The sequence below is a fragment of the Centrocercus urophasianus genome, unplaced genomic scaffold (genome assembly GCF_019232065.1).
Source record: "Centrocercus urophasianus isolate 14NV4802_14NV808 unplaced genomic scaffold, USGS_Curo_1.0 seq_28, whole genome shotgun sequence".
In the NCBI taxonomy this organism is placed as follows: domain Eukaryota; kingdom Metazoa; phylum Chordata; class Aves; order Galliformes; family Phasianidae; genus Centrocercus; species Centrocercus urophasianus.
Window position 1 is genome coordinate 12,213,777 of NW_024884844.1, and position 12,468 is coordinate 12,226,244.

A 12,468-nucleotide genomic window follows, 5' to 3' on the forward strand; every position below is an offset into this window, starting at 1 on the left:
AGAGGTAGTATAAATAGGACTGGAAGTTACGCTGGGTATAATTCAGTATTTTAAGATATCCACCCTTTTCAAGTGTAAGACACCCATATAGTTGCCTAACACTCAAACTACTTGACCTGGTTAAGGCTTGCTAAGTACAGAAACATAAGTAGAATAAGTAGAATATGGTATTTACGGAAATAACATCACTGAGTCCATCGTTTGTCACAATCACAAATGGAGACTTCACTTGGAGCACTCTTTTCGAACAGTACAGCCACAGTATATCGATCAATAAATACACATTAGTATGTGATAGGTGAAGAATCACACAGATACCTGCAGTTAGATGCTCACTTCACAGCACTAACTACACCTGACAAGTCCCTGCGTATAAAATCCTGGATTTCTGCACATCGTATTACCGAATCAGACAAAATCATTTGCTTCATTTAGATTTAGTAGCAGAGAAGATCTCTTGGTACCTATAATTGCAGTTCAGGCTTTTCTGCTTAAGGTAGCACTTCAGCTACAGACTGCAGCCAAACCAAATCTTTCCCAGAAAAATGGAATCCACCCTTAGAAACACCCTGCAGATACAACCTGAGCGTTTTCCTCACCGTAAATACAGCTATGGGCAGAATGCCTTTTATTTTGTTTCAGCAATAAATCACTTCCCTGACTTGAGTTAGTAATGAGATTTTTAATCATGTGGATTGAACACATCCTCAAGTTAATAAAAAAGTATGGCTTCCTCTTTATCTTTAATAAAAGATTTGTACACTGCTCAAATGATTAGTATTACATTTTTAAAGAACCTGAGATTGATGCTTTTCAATTCTGCTTTCCATTTTTCCATGCTTTTATAATTCAACGGTATTACAGGGAATAGTTAATAATTCATAAGGTAATTTTAAGGCTTTTATTCAGAAACCTTTTGCCTATTGACTTAGGGATGTGCCATAAAAATATTCAGGTATTAATATCTTAGCAAGTGGCAGATCTATACAGATGAAATCTCCAAATTTATGCAAGTCAGGACTTGTGCTTAGGAATCAGAGCATATCATTACTGCCTTTCAGAGGTACAGGGGGAGGAAATAGCTTTACGGGACTATTTAAATCAATATATTTCATTTCTTCACACAGTTCTGCTATTTTTTTTTGCCCTTGTTTGCAGGTTTATTCTTGATGGAGTTATTTTTGCAGTTGCCTAAGAGACAAAGGAGCTAGTTGCATGTTCTTAAAAGGTAAAGTGCAAGGGACCCAGGCAGAACCAGCGTCCTGGGAAAGCTCTGCTGGATAGAACCTGATTTGCACGTTCTCTTTGAACAAAAACACGGCCTTGCTGGAGATGAAAATGTCAAAAGGAGCTCCCAGTAAGCACAGCCCAAGTGTATGGTGTGCCAGAAGCAGCCTCCACCCCATCTCCACAGTACTTTTCCAAAAAGTGACATTTCTGACTGAGCCCATTCAGGTACTGCAAAGTGAAAACAGCACAGAGCAATGAAAATTGATAGTAGTTATTAATTGCACATCTAATGAAGAAAATTGAGCTGAGCTGTGCACATCGTTTACTGCCATGACAAACATAATAGCAGCACCTTCATTAGCATCTCCCTACATATAAAACTGGGAGAATGTGCTGACAGTTTCTCCAAGTTTGCCAAATGTTACTGCTTAAGATAAGGGCTTCTGCTCCACCTGAGGAACCCAACTTTTACCATCCTGAGGTCTCTTCGTAAAGAAATGGTAACGGTAAGTACAAGTCAAAAGAAGACAAGATGTCACTGCACCAGTCAGCTTGGTGTTAGCAGCAAACTTGATGAGGCTATACTCAATCCCATCTCTAGGTCTGTGATGAAGATAATGAAGAGCAAAGATCCAAAGACAACAGATCCTTAGGGGATACCACTTGTGATCAGCCTCCAACTGGATACTGAGCTGTTGATAACAGCCCTCTGGCTATGACCACCCATCCACTTCTTTGTCCATCTAATAGTCCAGCCTTCAAATTTATACCTCTCCAATTTAGAGATAAAGATGTGGTGGGGGACCACACCAAAGGCATTGTACAAGTACGGGTAGATAACATCAGCTGCCGTTCTTTTGTCCACTGATGCTGTCACTCCATGACAGAAGCCCACCAGACTGGTCAGGTGTGATCTGCCATTGGTGAAGCCATGCTGGCTGTCTCATGTCACCTCCACAACTCACGTGTGCCTTAATATCTCTTTCAGGAGAATCTGTTCCATGATCTTCTCAGGCACAGAGGCGAGGCTCGCCAGCCTCTTTTCTCCCTTTCCTGAATATGGAAGTAATGTTTCCCTTTTTCCAGTGTTTAAGGACTTCAACTTACTGCCACCGTTTTTAAAATGTGATAGAGAGCAGCTTGGCAATCACATCAGCCGGTCTCCTTAGGATCCTGAGAAAAATATTTTAAATGGGAAAGCACGAATGCAGTCCCCCACTGCCACAAATGGCACAGTTGAGTTTCCCATATCTGGGGAAACTCCAGGGGTCAGCACACCCAGAGTGCAGGGGATGAGCCTCATCCTGGGAAGACCACCTTCCTGAGCACAGTGTCTCCCCTGCCAGGTGAGTGTATTTCTGTGAGGTAATTTCTAAGGCATTATGCAAAACCATGGTAATGACAGCTCGGTACACAACAGCAGTTAAAGTGAGCACCATATTAGCAGTGTAAGTATTAACGATCTGACACTTGTTTATGTTCGCAGCAATGCAGGCTCTGTGCAAGTGTTGAGTGCTATCAGAAGCAGCCCAGCCAAATGCACAAGCCCCACATACTGCCCCACCCAACATTTTTTTAAAAATCCCCAAGCTTTGAATGACTCCTAGTACTCAATCTCAGAGCGTCTGGCAGGAAAAGAGAATTTTGGAGATGGCATACCATCAATTTTCTTCATTTGTGTCAGAAGTTGAGCAGCTGTCTTCTTACCAGACTGAAGTGGAGCCAAAAACCTTGTCAGGCAGCTGAAGAAAAAGCACTTCAGAGGAACTAATCTCAAAGACCCAAAAGTATGTATCACGTTTTCAAACAGGCATGTGTTAATATTACTACTACATTGCCGATTGGCAATGTTTTGCAAAAGCCCAGAAATAGTGGAAAAAAGACTGCTCCATTTGTTTACCCTAAGGAAAAGCAAGATGCCACGCATGCTAGAACTTTAGAGATTGTTTGTTTACTTAACTATGGCCAGGGAAAGGTTTTTAGTATTACTTTCCCTATGCTGGTGAGGAAAGTGAAATAAGGTTCACCTCTATGGAAAGCAAGAGGCGCACCTGGACCTTCTGTGGCAAGCGGATCTCAGATGCAGAAAGTTCTGTTACTCCTCAGGCACTTCAGACACATCAGCAAGAGATAAACAATCCCAGAGAGATCTGTGCTGGAATCAGCTCACAGCTCCTGCCGCCACCAGATTGGGACAGACTGGGAAACCCCAGCTCGCAGTCTGGTTTTCTTCAGCACATTCTCCAGTAACTGCGTGCTGGGCTGCAGGGTGCACTAGGTCAACCCTAAGAGAGAAGCTCTGTGCTCACCAGCACGAAGTATACGTGAGGACAGAAATCACACTCAGCAGCTCTTGCCAGAGGAGCTTTCCCAGGTGGGATTTATCACCATACGGCACAGTTTGGTCACACTGAGTCTCCAACCCTTGCTGCTTGTACTCCAGCCCTGAGCAAGGTTGGCCTCCTCCCATAGGCACGTCCCCATCTGGGGGGACTGGGGACTCCTCCCCATAGGCACTGGGATCCCAATGTTCACTAAGCATAGCTCAAACATTTTGGGGTCAGCTTCACCTAAAAATCCCCATTCTGCATGCTCATGGAAAGGATTCTCGGGGCACAGGACAGGGGAAGGCTGGTGTGTGTGCTTGGCCATAGCGACGAGACTTGGGATTGCTCTCAGGTTTTGGAGCTGACCACAGCAGGCTGTTGTTTAATTACATTTTTATTCCGGCGGGTGAGCCTGTCATTCACTGGCCATATAAAGATAGAGGTGTCAAAGACAAAGATAGAATTTAAATGACTGAATGAATGAAGAAATAAATAAGCAGACGCTGAGGATCCTGCTTGGCTAGCCATCTTCTTTCAGCCTGCCTTTCCCTGCTATGTTTATTTACTACACAACCAGGCTTTTGGCAGCCTTCCCATTGCAAAGTGTGCTGCCCAGTATTACAAAGTGAACTGCGCTCAATGAAGAAGTCTTTTTTCTTAGGGCTACCCTTTTCTGGACAGCCATCCCTATCCTCCAGAGCTATGCCTCTAAAATGCAATTTTCTTCCACAATTTCCAGAAAACTCCCTTTCAGAGAGATGTGTTTATAGGCTATTACTAAAAATGAGATTTTCAATGTGATCTTCAGCAAACTCCTTCCAACAGACATTTTTGCTTCTTCCATTTACAAAGAAAAAAGAGCTTCCCTTACAATCTACAAATGCAAACGAATCAACCTGCAGAAAAATTCACTGCTGTTGTATTTTTAACATCTTTAAATTAAAAAGGGGGAAAAAAAAAAGGTCAACTGTACATATATAACAGCTCAACAATATTCTAGTGTTGCATGGACCATGTTGCTGGAGGAGGATGTTTCCTTCAAGCTAAACACACATACAAAAAAATGGGAAACAATGATAATGGGAATAACCGACATTCTCCTATTTTAATATACATGTATTCAACTTCTTTTCACAGGAAGGTTTCAGCCGTGATTAAGAGCTGTGGAAATCCAAGAAATATAAATGCAAAACAGTAAGAAAATAGCAGGTTTTAGGTAGTTCTCCAGCATTCCAACAGAGATCCTCAGATTAGCATTTGCAGACTGTATTAAGCATATCTAATAGAAAGGCAATACGTACTGCACAGCTCTCCACAAATATTATCAAGATGGAAATGCCTACTGACAAATTCACAAGCTGCAAATGTACAGTCATGAAATTCAATAGCCTCACAGCTGCACACTTGTAACTTGTGAATGCAGAAAAATGTCTGAATTGGCAGCAGGCTTTCTGGCAGATGATATCATTTTACAGATGACACTGTAGAGTCTGCCAGTTTGACGTTGAACTCTCCTCTTGCTTTTCTCATGTTGTTGTTTCCTAGCTCTTTCTCTGAGAACGACTAGGAGCACTGTGCGTGTTCTCATAGTCTGCTATTTGCTTGTTCTGACTCTGCAAAGTGCTGTAATTGCTCAGCTCTGTTCCCTCGGTTCTGCTCTTGCCTAGCTGACGTTGAACCGTGTTCTTTGTGCACAAAGTTTGCCTTTCTTTCCTGTATTTCTGATTCATCAAGTGCCCTATTCTTCTGTTTTTTCCCACTATTTAGAGTAACTTGGATTTTGCTGCAAATGACCACCCTCCATAAACAGTCGACATGAATGCGTTATGCATAATACTTGTAATCTGCATATTTCAGACCACTTAGAGAGAAGGAAGCATTCCTTAGAAAAGGCTACAAGAAGCTGTTGCAATGTCCTGGCAAGGCACTGATTGCCAAGCAAGCCTGGCTCCATCCTAAGCTCGATGGTTCCAGAGCCTCTCCAAAAAACCCTATAATTAAGTACTTCTCAGTACCTCACAGTCACACCTACAGTAATTCTTAAGGAACTGTTAGGATGACAACAGGATGGGCAATCTGCGCTTTTCTGATGTAGTTCAACTCTTACATTCTCTCTGCTTGCTTACTTTCTCAGCTTTATTTCTTACGGTCAGTTTCATGATGCTGCTCAAAGTGTCTGAGAGCCAGACCAGATCCTGCACTGCAGCTACTGGGGCTGGCCAAGCACTTTGCATCTTTTTTAGCAGATGCTTGCTCACTTAGGCTAAGCATAAAAGCCTGCTAGCCACTTTCTTCAACACAACTCTAAGAGCAGTTTCCCCACTTTACACCTCTGCCGACTCCTCTCAACTCAGTACAACTGCAGGAACTCTGCAGGAATCTACAGGTAAATGACCAGAACCCTATCTGATGCTGCACTGAAAGTATTACTTTGCTGTAGATACTCATGCTCAAGAATTACTGAGCAAAGATCTTAAGTCAGTAGTAGTGGTATATGTACCTCATAAGTATTTATCACACTAGAATCACAGACTCATAGAATCATAGAATGGCCTGGGTTGAAAAGGACCACAATGATCATCTAGTTTCAGCCCCATGCTGTGTGCACGGTCACCAACCAGCAGACCAGGCTGCCCAGAGCCACGTCCAGCCTGGACTTGAATGCCTCCACTAGAAAAATATTATTGATGATTTAGCACTGTCAAATGTGGCTTTAACTGGTCTCTCCGTACAAGTTGTTAATCTCTTACAGTTAAAGCTCTTACTTTAAGGGAGTTAAAGCTCCCTTCCATCACTAAACCCTGGAGTACACTTCTCCAAGCGTTCAGCATGCAGTAGCTCCCCATGTTCTGCTTAGAAAAACAGCAGATCTTTTTCTTAGAAAAAACTCACCCTGCTTACATGAAGAATGAAATAATATTTGCCACAGCCTGAAAAACAGACCCTAGAAACTTGGAAAAAGTTCTAATTCCGGAAGCATCTATAATATCCTTAATTGCAGTGGTCCACAAAACACTTTCAGGGGAAACACTCAGGTTACTGTGTGCAGTAAGAAATGGAGAGGGAAAAAAAAGAAGAGAGGGGAAATGAAGAGGGATGAGAATTATCTGCTCCCCCAAGTAACAACTCTGGGTGTCTCTGAGTTGTGAGAGAGAAAGCAAAGCGCCGTGCAATACCTCAGTCTGAATTACACCACCGACCTCCCACGGGGAGCTGTGATGAGGGTGATTTCCTGCACTTTCCTGCAGCTGCAAGAGAGCAAAGAGGCTCCTTGGAGATCTCCATGAGAGGTGCATGGGAAGTGCTTCCTCTGTGCCCTGTTCTCTGGCCCAGAAGAAAGAACAGGACAGAGACTATCTAAAAATTGAAAAAGCTGCTGATTAACCTCACCTGTTTCCCATTTTCCCCTCTTATTTCACAGTGAACAAGAATCAACCTCTGCAATCCCTTCCTCACCATTCTTTGGGGTTTTGACACTGAAACAAGATGGAAAAATTTTTCCTTGAAAGTTGGCTGAAAATACACAGGATATGCATTTGCTTAAGGAGACGTTACACACCCAGCTGGAGAACAGTTCATTCCTAAACCCTTTCCTAAGACAGCAAATACACAGAAGCATTACTTCTCCCCCTCTCTTTTTATCTTTTTCGAGAACTGTTGCACAATCCGCTGTTTCACAGGATTTCAGAACCAAGCATTCATCACTTCTGAGGCTTGTTTTTCATCCTCCCTGAAAGGTTTAACTTTCCCTTCAGACTTTGTACGTCATTCTCATCAAATCATACACAAAAAAAAGTGCATTAAGTGCTTTGTTTACTCATAACTTGGCAGAGCCACAACAAAGAACAGAATGTAAAGAATGAACTCCCTTTGCAAAAGTCATTCATAAGGAAACAAAAGCCTTTACCTTCCCTAGTCAGACTTTCTAAGTGGGCCTCATATGGTTCTGAATCGCCCAGCATTACAATGACCTCCCAGACAACTCAGAACAATTTGAAAGCCAATCTAAAAACAGAAGGAATGAGAAAGTTCTTGCAGATCTGATTTTTTCATTAAAAGAGCATTAAGAAAATATGCGCCGTTCAACGCTGCAATCCGAACGAGCCACTTTCCATGTAACATGTAGCAACCTGCTGAATTCAGACTACTTCCAGCTTCCCCTGGGCTGCAGCAGCTGGATAGATCTGTTTCCACCTGCTTTTACCATTTGTCATTCCTGAGGTATGCTTCAGAAAGCCAACTTAGCGCCGAACTGCCAGCTTTGCTGAAACCAAAATAATTAATTTCTATTATTTGATCAGATACTTCAGAGCGTCTCACATTCCCATAATTCCCCCACCCCTGCACCCACGGTGAACATGGGTGGCTGGTTTGTTTATAAAGCAGAATGCCCTTTCCTAAAGCACCAGGGGCAAAGCCCCCAGGCAGCCCATGCTCTGCACGGGCTCCCTCCCCACTGCCTGCTTGAGGAGCTGTCAGCTGGAACATCCCAATGTGGCTTTGGAGGCTAAACTCATTAAGACCTTACTAAAAAACTGTGAAAAGTTCCCCCAAAACGCACCAAACTCCTTGCTAGTAATGAAAGGCCAGGCTGGATGTGGCTCTGGGCAGCCAGGTCTGCTGGTTGGCAACCCTGCACATAGCAGGGGGTTGGAACTGATGAGTGTTGTGGTCCTTTTCAATCCAGGCCATTCTATGAGTCTATGATTCTATGAAAGTAAGGCTGCCTCACTCTTCTCTCCCATTTTCAGGGGATAGGAGAGAGTGGGTGTGCGGAGGGAAAGTATCTCGAGTACAAGAAAGGATGATTATTGAGTCTAAAGGGAGCACATCATAAAATGAAGAAATACAGGACTATTTTTATAGCAATTACTTTGTTTCCAAAATGAAAACGTGCCGCAGTATTCCCCTCTGCTTGGCATTCCAAAGGAGGTGCTGCATTTATCTTGAAAATTAATTCACTTGAGTAAAAGAAAATTGAAACACTGGAAGCAAAATAGAAAAGCATAAGGTGAGAATTCTGTTTCCTGTATTTCGAAGAGGAAAGAAACCATTTTTTCAAAACTTGATTAATTCCAAGGCCCAGTTCTGCAATAGCAACCACGAGGATTCACAAAGTCTGCTCATGTGCATAAAGTCCCCCCGGTCTGATGGCAGGAGTACAGCATAAACACAGCCACACTGTCTGCATAAGGCATCTGTAGCTATTTTGAAAGCTTACATAACTCTCCACTACGTTGTAAAGATTTAGGAACTTTTGCAAAATGTAATCTGTTACAGCAATGTGTGTTTTAAGTGACCTAGAGGCTGGAGGATGGATCACAGGCTTGGACACACAACCAGCAGTCCCAGTTCCAGGTATCCCTAAACCACTTGCAAAGCCAAGGCCTCAGCATATTTACACATAAAGATTGGAAATGATAAAAACATGCTTATCCCAGGCTTGAATTTTCCTGACACCTTTGCTAATTATACGATATAATGAAATCCCAGCAGCACTGAAATAATCATTCCAGCAGGAACTCAGCCAGCAAAACACCTATGGAAGCTTCTTTCAATTCATTCATCACTATGGGAAGCAATCTCACGATCCAAAAATCCCCTGCAACAAATGTCTTGCAGCATATAAAGAAATTATCAAATTCAGACTTGGAGAAAGCATGTTCCAAAATCTAAAAGCCCTGCAAGGGAATGCTTTCCCAGACACACCTTGCCATCAATAAGATGAGTGGGCGAGATGGAAGACACGGGGAAGAGCAGTGATTTTGCCCCTCCAACACCAGCCATGACTAAATAACACCTAAAATGCTTTAAACCTATGCAATGCCATAAACTCTACGCAAAGATAAATTATCACACAAGACAGTGAAGAACTGGAACAGGCTGCCCAGAGAAGTGGTGGTGTCCCATCCCTGGAGATGTTAAAGGTCAGGTTGGATGGGACTCTGAGCGCCTGGCTGAGCTGTAGGCGTCCCTGTTCATTGCCAGCAGTGAACCAATGAAAGACCCCTTTAAAGGGGCCTTTAAGGTCCCTTCTGACTCAAACATAGAATTCCATGATGATTCAGTGATACAGCTCAGAAAGAACCACAGTGACTTTTGCATGATCTCCAAGCTGAGGTTATGGCCGCTACACATTGCTGCTCCTGTTTGGTGGCCTGTGTTGGCCATACCAAGTGCCCAGGAGCACCCAAGAGAGACAAAGCAGCCCGTGAGCAGATGTGCACTGCAGCTGGTCACAGCAGTCCCTGGCCCAGCTCCCACATGCCCAGCAGCCATCACAGGGCCACCACCAGTGATGTCCTTACATGGCCAAGCCTTCCTCCTACCAAATGGGTGCCCACTGCCAGGCAATTGTGAGATACATTCTCAGCTTTCGCAAGAAAATACTTCAAACTGGGATTGATTTTTTTCTGTTTTAAAACTAACATTAGCAAATGTGATTGCATGGTGCACAGATCTGTCAAATTTGTTCTCAGCTGCAATCCTGAAACATATCATTATCGTGTACTGTGTGAGCAAAGCTGGGCTTGGCTTTCATGTGACTGAGCTCTAAATTAGTTTATGGATAATGTTCCTTTACAATGTGTTCAATCTTTTGCTCCATCTTATCTTAATGAGCACTTAACCTCTTAAAAATAGTTTAGTGCTAGAGAGACTGAAAACAGTATTAAAGTCTCTGAGAAAACCACAGGAATGAGTGCCCCTGCTCAGGTAGCTCTGTCCTCCTCAAACACAACTTCCTCGGAGGGAAGTTTACAAAGTTTTCAACTGCACTTGAAAAAAATGTAAGATCTCATTGAAAAACTGATTGCTTTCTACTTTTTATCCACACATAGGGAAAATGATAGACTGAAAAACGTACCTTTCTTCTGGAAAGTTCCATAATTTCCGCATTTGTATTCTCAACATTTTGGCTTCGTACATCTTTCCAAGAATGCAAATGCTTAGAAATTAAGAAAAAAAAAAATGAAAACGTTACCTTATAAAACATAAGTAACATCTGCACCCTAAGCCGTCAGTTCTCTGGCTGCTCAGAAGTTCGCATGCACACAGAAGGATTCTGGCACCCGACCACAACTGAGGCACAGGACCATGAGTGCTGTTATGACTTAGGACAGCTGCTCTCCCCTGCAGCTGGAAGGACACAAAGCTCAGGACAAACCCACGCTGGAGGGGCTGCAGGTAGTGGGTTCTTGCTGGTCAGGACAGCAGGTATCGCCAATGTGAGACAGCTTAGAAACACAGACAGAGCTGCAGCACACGTTAGATGAAGTAATTATATCAATTAATCCTTTTCTAACTCTGCATGAAAAGTGTGAGAAGCCCAGAAGCAGACTACGGACCAGCACAGACATTGAATTTGTGCCACTTCAGCATAAAACTTTCAAGCAAAGAGACAGCAAACAAGAAGGGGTGTAATTGTGGGCTTCCTTTACAAGGGCACCAAAATGTGTTCCACTCCCTGTTCTGTGTGCATTTTATGTGAGTGTGATTCAAAAAATAACAGAGATATGTTATTATTTCCTTTGAAAGCCTGACTTTCTTTTGCTTCTCAGTGGGCCCATTACTCATGCTGGGAGCTGCACGAAGCGGGGGACGGACAGACTGTCCCCACACCCTGTCTCCTCAGGAAACTTGCTGTCATCTGGAATTAATCTCTTACCTTTTTTTTTTTTTTTTTTTTTTTTCCTCATTATTAAATACATATAATTTCAAGTTCATGGTCCAGCATCTCTGATTCATAGCAATAAAGGTTGCACAACAGCAGAACTGTGCAGAACAAAGGTTAATCCGAGGCTGAGATACCCTTCTTAATGAGCCATAACTGGAAACATATGCTGATTTCAGAGACAGCAAATACCTGCAGCACCACTGGTCTTTAATTTCTGAAGAGATGAGACAAGGTTTAGAAACTAAGTGCATTTCGACATGTGTGAGAGAAGGCAGAGAGAGAAAGCAGTGTTCAAATCCAGCAGTTTCTGGTCTGTGATTCTCCTGAGGTGCACCAGACCAGTCCTTACACGTCACACACAACACCTACACCTTCTCCACTGAGTTTTCACGCAATATCAAAACCAACAAAGATCAGGGCTCAGGTCTCCATGCCAGCCTCAGAGATGTAAAAACCCACAGCTGGTTTTTTCTCAGACTCCAAAACTATGAGATAGTCTTAAAGCAGTACTTTTTAAAGCCTAGTTCGCATCTTTTTGGGTTTGCTTTGAGGCCGATGTGGACTGGCCATGCCCTTTTTCCTCCCAGTTCAGATCACCAGCCTGCAGCTCTCATGGGAGCATGGCTTTGGGGCATGCATAGCCTCCAACCTGCACGATGTGAGCTGGCAGGAGTGGGATCATGCTCGAAGGCATACATGAAGTAAGAAAAAAAAACAATAGAAGAGCAGAGGGAAGGATGGAAAAGTAACAGGAGAGTAAATAAATGGCATTTTCCAGCCATGAAGAGTTATGACTGAGGTCAGAACTAAAGCTGTTCCAGGAGTATCTGATGAAATGCTCTTTTGTTCGGAAATGCTGATGTGCTGAAATCAAAATGATTTGGGGAAGTATCAATCTGATAGGACTTGTTCCTGTCAGGCCATTTGCCTACTTGTTTTACTAGAAACTTCGGCTGCTAGACAGCCGTTCAGATGGGCTATTGGGAAAGCCAGGTTCCCAGGCTCCCTAGAATCTCAGCATTAAAAAAATTAATTATTGATACAAGCCTGTGTTATGCATGTTCACCTTATCAAATTATCTGTAGCTGTGCCTGTAGCATGGGAGTAGCACATCTGATACGCTTTAATGATGCAAAAATCTCGTTCAAGAGGCAGCGAAGCCAAGCGGAGCTCCGTCTCCTAAAAACATTGAAGGAGTTGAAAAAAAAGAAGGGAAATATGAAGTGTGGTGCTTCC

General features: G+C 43.0%; 1 non-coding gene across 1 annotated transcript; it reads right to left on the reverse strand.

Moving 5' to 3' along the window:
- Positions 1-2,420: 2,420 nt before the first annotated feature.
- LOC122164966 lies at positions 2,421-2,584 on the reverse strand. The gene has a single exon (XR_006170355.1). It is a non-coding gene; the product is annotated as a U1 spliceosomal RNA (small nuclear RNA).
- Between the last annotated feature and the right edge of the window lie 9,884 nt (positions 2,585-12,468).